The following is a 6,215-nucleotide window of genomic DNA, read 5'->3' as shown; positions in this document are numbered from 1 at the left end:
GCTTTCTGCAAGATATCAACGTCTAGTCTCGCACAGTGAATCTAAGTATTTTGCATTTTGGACTACATTAGTAGTCCTCTTTACTGGTGTAGTGGGCCTCACTGATATTCAGTACAAATCCCCACATTACCCATTATTGCTTTTTGGCAATACCTTTTGTAATACCTATCCAAGTCTCTTGGTATAGGGGCCGTTAAGTAATGAATAAGAAATTAGTACAATATTAGAACACAAATAGTACAACAAAACCTTTCTTCAACTGTTTAGTTTTGGCATGTCAACTGGATTGTGAATAAGCCTGTACTGTAACAGCGGCAGAGAAATCCACAGGTGTCATCAGTGGAGGTGTTTATTGGTCTGCCATCTCTCCTGAAATAATAAGGCCAACTGTAGTGAGCTCAACCCGCTGGATAGGTGGTGTGCCATTTATGAGGTGTGAGTGTGTGTGTGCATGTGTGTGCATTGTGTGTGTGTGTGTGTGTGTGTGTGTGTGTGTGTGTGTGTGTGTGTGTGTGTGTGTGTGTGTGTGTGTGATGTGATGTGTATGTGTTTGAGAGACAGGGATACAACATTGGGTGCTGCCTGGGTCAGTTGGTGGTTAGTTAGCAATGAGGCCGGGAAAGGGGGTGAGTCAGTAATGTGCGGTCTGCATCAGCCCTTACAGCAAATTTCCAGATAAGATTGTGATTCTGTTAGTCAGTGTCCTACAATACACACACACACACCTGATTGCATGTCCCTAGCTGCAGTAAAGCACTTTTTGCTGCTCTGTCTTAGTCCGAAATGTCCAATGCCACTACTCTAAAAAGCACATATTCACACACACGCACATTATAGTAGGCTATAGAAAACCTGACTATCATTCAGTCAAACCCAGCAACTAGTATCAGAGCTGTCAGTGGGTTATCCATAATTACAATCCATATGCCTATTTAAAAATTGAAAATATAAAGCAACGATCCCGTTATAACCAAAAGGCTACCTGTGGTAGACAGAACAAAAGGCTGTGTTTGAACCGGTCGACCACAGCACTTCACTTGAATGCATCATTATCCATTACCCAAACAAAAGTTTCTTCTGAAAGCATGGTCATGGTCTATTCATGCAATCAGTGGATAGACTTACTGGCAAATGATTAAATATTTGGCAGGGATTCATTCACAAAAACACTTTAAACGGAAAGAGGAGGCAGTAGCAGTCTTTGGCCACAAGGAGGGTTACTTGCATCTTAGATGGAGCCGTCGTTGAACAGCTACTGTAATATCCTGTTTTGATCGATCGTAATTATTCATATCATAATGATAAAACCACTCATAAATGTATAATGCATATTTGCCACTTAAACAGTTTCACTTCACCTCCATTCTTAAAATGTTTTCAGTCTCATCTTCCTATACTATTACAAAGTATTTCCATCACTTCGTTATGGCAAAAATCAGTCCCTGTTCCTTTAAGACGGTCTCCAAAGTTTAGCGTATTCAACTTTGGCATTTCCATACCACGAGCCTCTCCAGTGGCGGAGAAGGGAATCTGAACGGCGGGAGAGACAGGTGAATTTAAAACTGCACGTGAGCGCTTCAATATCAGGTGGAAGATACATACAGGTAAGACATTTTAAAAAGAGATTATGAAAGCTGCTGTTGTCTTCCTTGAATTAAACATATTTTTCATAGGAATAGGGAATGTGAATAGGAAGATAGGCCTACTGTATAAAAACAGAATAGTTCGCATTAAAATAGGTGCATTTAGCTACAATTCTATAAGTCTTGTGATAATGAGAGAGTTTTATATTATTTTAAGCATCAACTATTAGTTTTTTTAATTTATCCTCAAAAACAGATGTAAGTGTGCTGGAAGAAATAGGGCTTAATTTTGTCAAATAAATTAACTACTTCAATGGCAAGGTGTCTTTTCTGTTGAAAATAAAATAATATTCTGGAGAATAGTATGGCTAAAATGCCGTAGGAGTTGGATGTCTCTTTCACAGTTTTCTATTTGCATCAACTTGGCAGGAAATGCATGTTCAGTGAACGTCATATTTTTTCTTCTTCATTTGAATGAACTGCTAGGGTTGAGCAATGGACCATGCATGAACAATTAGCCACACATTTATTTAGTAGTTTTCACCATTATTTTCACTTAAATGTTTGAATTTATGTACATATTGCATTGAGTATGCCCTATTTAATGGCTTGTGAAAGTATATTGCTGTTCAAGTAGTCTTGCATGAAAAGTCACTAATTCCATGTGAATATGCTAAATTAAATTATTATTATTTCACATATAATAACTGATTTAGAACTGATTTAGAACTTTCTGAGGTAAATGTTAACTTTTGCAGTAATGGGTTGATTGACGCACTGCCTCTTTTGTGTTTTATTTCCACAGAGAATCATTGAAGATGAACACAGAGGAAAAACAAGAGCTCAAGTCATCACAAGATGAAACGATGGGTATGACAGCTTTTTTCAACTTAGAACTTTCACTATAAGACTTATATTCCATAACGTAGGCTAATAATATTTATTGTTGCAAAAAGGATGTTGTGCATAGTGCAATGGTCATAAGTTGACTTACAAAAGAAAAATGGTGGCCAAAAAAACGTATACGGTTTGAGATGTGTGTTAGGCTCTGTGTTAAAGACTAATATGGTGATGGTCTCTTCACAGACGTTAGCAGCGCTGTGACAGATGAGAGGCCACAGGCAGAGGAGGAGGAGGGAGGAGAAGAGGCAGGGCAGACACAGGGAGAGGAAGAGGAGGCCCCAGAGAAGAACTCAGAGAGTGGAATGGAGTGCTCGGAACCCACAGGAAACGAAGGAATGACAGGTACGAAACACACGTTGTATGAGACGTGTCCCAAATTGTTCATGAGAACATTGTCCCAAAACCATGCTGTATTGACTAGTTTGACCCACTTGCGTTCAATACGCAACCGACCTATGGGATGATATGCAACAAGCCCTTGGGCGTAACAGAGGCTGCGAACAAAGGGGGTCAGACGCCCAGATACTCTCTGGGACACATTCAAAGTGTTAACCAGTCATTGACTCCATTGTACAGCCTGAGTTAGAGGAGTTGCTGGTAACACTTTAGTTTAAGGGTTTGTAATAAACCATTTATAAACCATTTATTAATCATTCGTAATTATAAGTATACATAAGTTTTTTTTTACAGTCCCTAATCTTAAGTGAGCGCTATTTATACTTTATGTGTACTTTATAAATGTTTTGAGTGACCAGTGTAATTTCTCACCAAAAGATGGGCAGGCCATTGGTAGACATTCCTGCAGTACCTGGTAAAAGAATAGACACACAACATATATATGTGTGTGAATAACTAACTTACTAACATTTACAGATGTGGGAGTAATGTTTTTTTTTTTTATGGTGAGCAAACTGTTTTTAAATGCCTTGTAAATGGTTTATTATGGACCCTTAAATAAAGTGTTACCGATGTGCTGTAAGAGACAGGCTACTGGAGCTACTATTGGAGGCCATGCTCTTCCTTATTTTAGTCTTTTGCCACAGCTACATGGTGTAACCCTGTATCTCTGCTTTTCTACTGAAGCACGCCCCGCAGTTCACTGCTCTCAGGCCCTGGACTCTATATTTGTTTCAAATTTGCTTGCTCACGCGCACATCGGCAGATTTTTCATATATTCGGGGCCTCTCTCTGTGCAAAGTTTCCATCGCACCACTGAGCGCTTTGCATGACAACCAAGCGCCGCTTTTCAGCACATCTGCCACTGCTGAGACCACAGTGTGGTTTCTGGATGGAATATAACTAAAGTCTCAACAAGGGTTGGTTGACACTCAGCAGGGACAGGCGTTGCAGGCCAGAGCCCAGGACTTGAGGTGTGCACAGTTGCAGGTGTAGGATATATAGACTGTAGGACTTAGGGCATAGCCTATACACTGCAGGGCTTGAGGTTTACTTGTAGGGTATGAGGTGCACAGTTGCAGTGTTTGGGGTATACACTTGCAGGGTTTGGGGTATACACTTGCAGGGTTTGGGGTATACACTGGCAGGGTTTGGGGTATACACTTGCAGGGTTTGGGTCTTAAACTTGCAATGCTTGGGGTGTAGGCCTACTCTTGCTGGGCTTATTGGTGTGGGGCTGGGCGATATGGCCAAAATATCATTTCACAATATTATTCTCATTTTTGACGGTATGGCGGTATTTTATGGTATTTTATGTTTCTGAATAATACAAGTTTTAGGAGTAGTGCATGACCCTAGAATGCCAACAAATTCTGATGGTTTTATTCGCAATCAAACTAGGACAAAACTGACAGTGAAGTAGTGCAATTTGTTGAACTACGTTATTTAGCACTGTATAAAAATGCCTTTAAAGACGGTATTGTAAAAATCCATACCGGTATGTGGGTATTCACAATATATTGCCCAGCCATATATTGGTGTACATTTGCTGTGTTTGAATTATGCACTTTTAGGACTTGGGGTGCACACTTGCATGGTTTGGGGTATACACTTCTAACTTGAAAGGCTATGCTACACTTTTGGGGAGGCTATGCTCTCAATCTATATGTTCAGAAAAAGATGAAGCATGTTTGTTGTTTTCTTTTCTTTCCTTCAACGTTGACTGAGAGGTTTCTCTATGCCGCCTTGTCCTGCCCTGGTTATGGTTTCTGAGCATTGAAAGGAAATGCCTTGCTGTTCTCTCCGAAGCACATCTCCTAAATCTTTCTCTGACACTCTGCCTTGGCCTAAATTAGACGTGCTAGTGTCAATATATTAAAATATTCTAACCATAAATATAAATGAAGAAGTGGAGATGTGGCATTTATCACAGAGCCTTGTAGACGTTTCTGTCTGATGCATGGCCCCGTGGAGCTCTGCTAACCCAGCTAGCACATTTGGTGCCTTGGGAAGTTATAGGAATTTATATTTTTGGTTTCACATTGGTTGTGGGAACTAAGCCATATGTTTCCTCACCGGTGAAACTGAAAGTTTTTTAAACGTTCTGAGGACATTTATTTTTAAGTTGCAAGGAGGTTATGAGAATGTTTTACTCTGGTTCCTTGAAAGTTTTCCTGGGAGGTTTTATTAAAGCTCTGAGAATGGAAATGATCGGTTATTTGAAGTTTTTTTTTAAACTTCCTTAAAGCTTTCACTTAATGTTTCAATAAGACTTAATAACACTGCTAGCTTATTGTGGGTTAACTTTTTTGAAATCCAAGCACAGATAGGACACATGAAAATGAATTTCCTTAAGCATTTATCTTGCAAACACTTTTCTTTTTTATTGTGACACGCCATGAGTGAGATTCAAAGTAGCCCTTTAAGGACGTCACTAAATGATTAAAAATAATTTCTGTTCTTTATCAATAGAATTAGTCCACTGCACCACCAGGATGGAGCTAGCATGCCATGTTTTCTTTTAAGCATACAAAGCTGTTTATTTTAGTTTATTCAAACAGACCCCATTTAAAAGAAAACAAGCACTCATTAAGATCAGGTGTGGCCAATTAGTGGGCAACGGCCAACACACCTGAACACACTTAACAAGATAGAGGATAGAGAGAGTTTTAATGATGCTGAGGATGGAATGTAAATCTTTTTTTAATCTCTGAACGTTACAAAAGTTTTCTTGTGGTTTTATGGAGAGGTTTTCTTCACGTCCTGAAAACGGAATGTATGTTTTTAAATAACATTCTTAGAATGTTCTTGTGGTTTTTATGTAAAGTTTTCATAACGTTCTCTGAACAATTTGAGAACATTCAAAACCTGTGATGATATTTCCGAGAACGTTGTCCCTTAATGCTGAACAATACTGACTTTAAATGGAACCATGAGGAAACCTGTAGGAAACGTTATATTGAAGTACTGAAATTCCCACAGAAGAAAGTTGTTTCTTAAGTTTCTTAACATTCTCGCAACAATTTGAGAACATTCCCAATGTCAAACCATTTGGAGAACATTCCTAGAACATTACCAACATTTAAATAAAAAGTAACCATGTTTGAACTTTTAGGAAACATTCTGTTAAAGTAGTGAAACACCAAGAAAATAATGTTTTTTTTGTCAAGTTCCTTAAAATTTAGAATTTTCCAAAGCCAAGCAACTATACTGCACCATTCCCAGAAAGTTTTGGGAAGGTTGTATGCAAAATAATCATAGGACAACCACACTCTCACCAAGCTCCAAGAAACATATGGTTCTCAGAATGTATGTGCTAGCTGGGAAGCTTTT

General features: G+C 38.9%; 1 long non-coding RNA gene across 1 annotated transcript; it reads left to right on the top strand.

The window, feature by feature from the left end:
* The first annotated feature begins 1,514 nt into the window (after nucleotides 1-1,514).
* Nucleotides 1,515-2,822, top strand: LOC123484756. Its single transcript, XR_006658676.1, has 3 exons — nucleotides 1,515-1,604; nucleotides 2,389-2,453; nucleotides 2,670-2,822. It is a non-coding gene; the product is annotated as an uncharacterized LOC123484756 (long non-coding RNA).
* The last annotated feature ends 3,393 nt before the right edge of the window (nucleotides 2,823-6,215 follow it).

The sequence above is a fragment of the Coregonus clupeaformis genome, unplaced genomic scaffold (genome assembly GCF_020615455.1).
Source record: "Coregonus clupeaformis isolate EN_2021a unplaced genomic scaffold, ASM2061545v1 scaf0443, whole genome shotgun sequence".
Lineage (NCBI taxonomy): Eukaryota > Metazoa > Chordata > Actinopteri > Salmoniformes > Salmonidae > Coregonus > Coregonus clupeaformis.
Note: the sequence above shows the minus strand (reverse complement) of the source record. Positions and strands in the feature narration are given on the sequence as shown.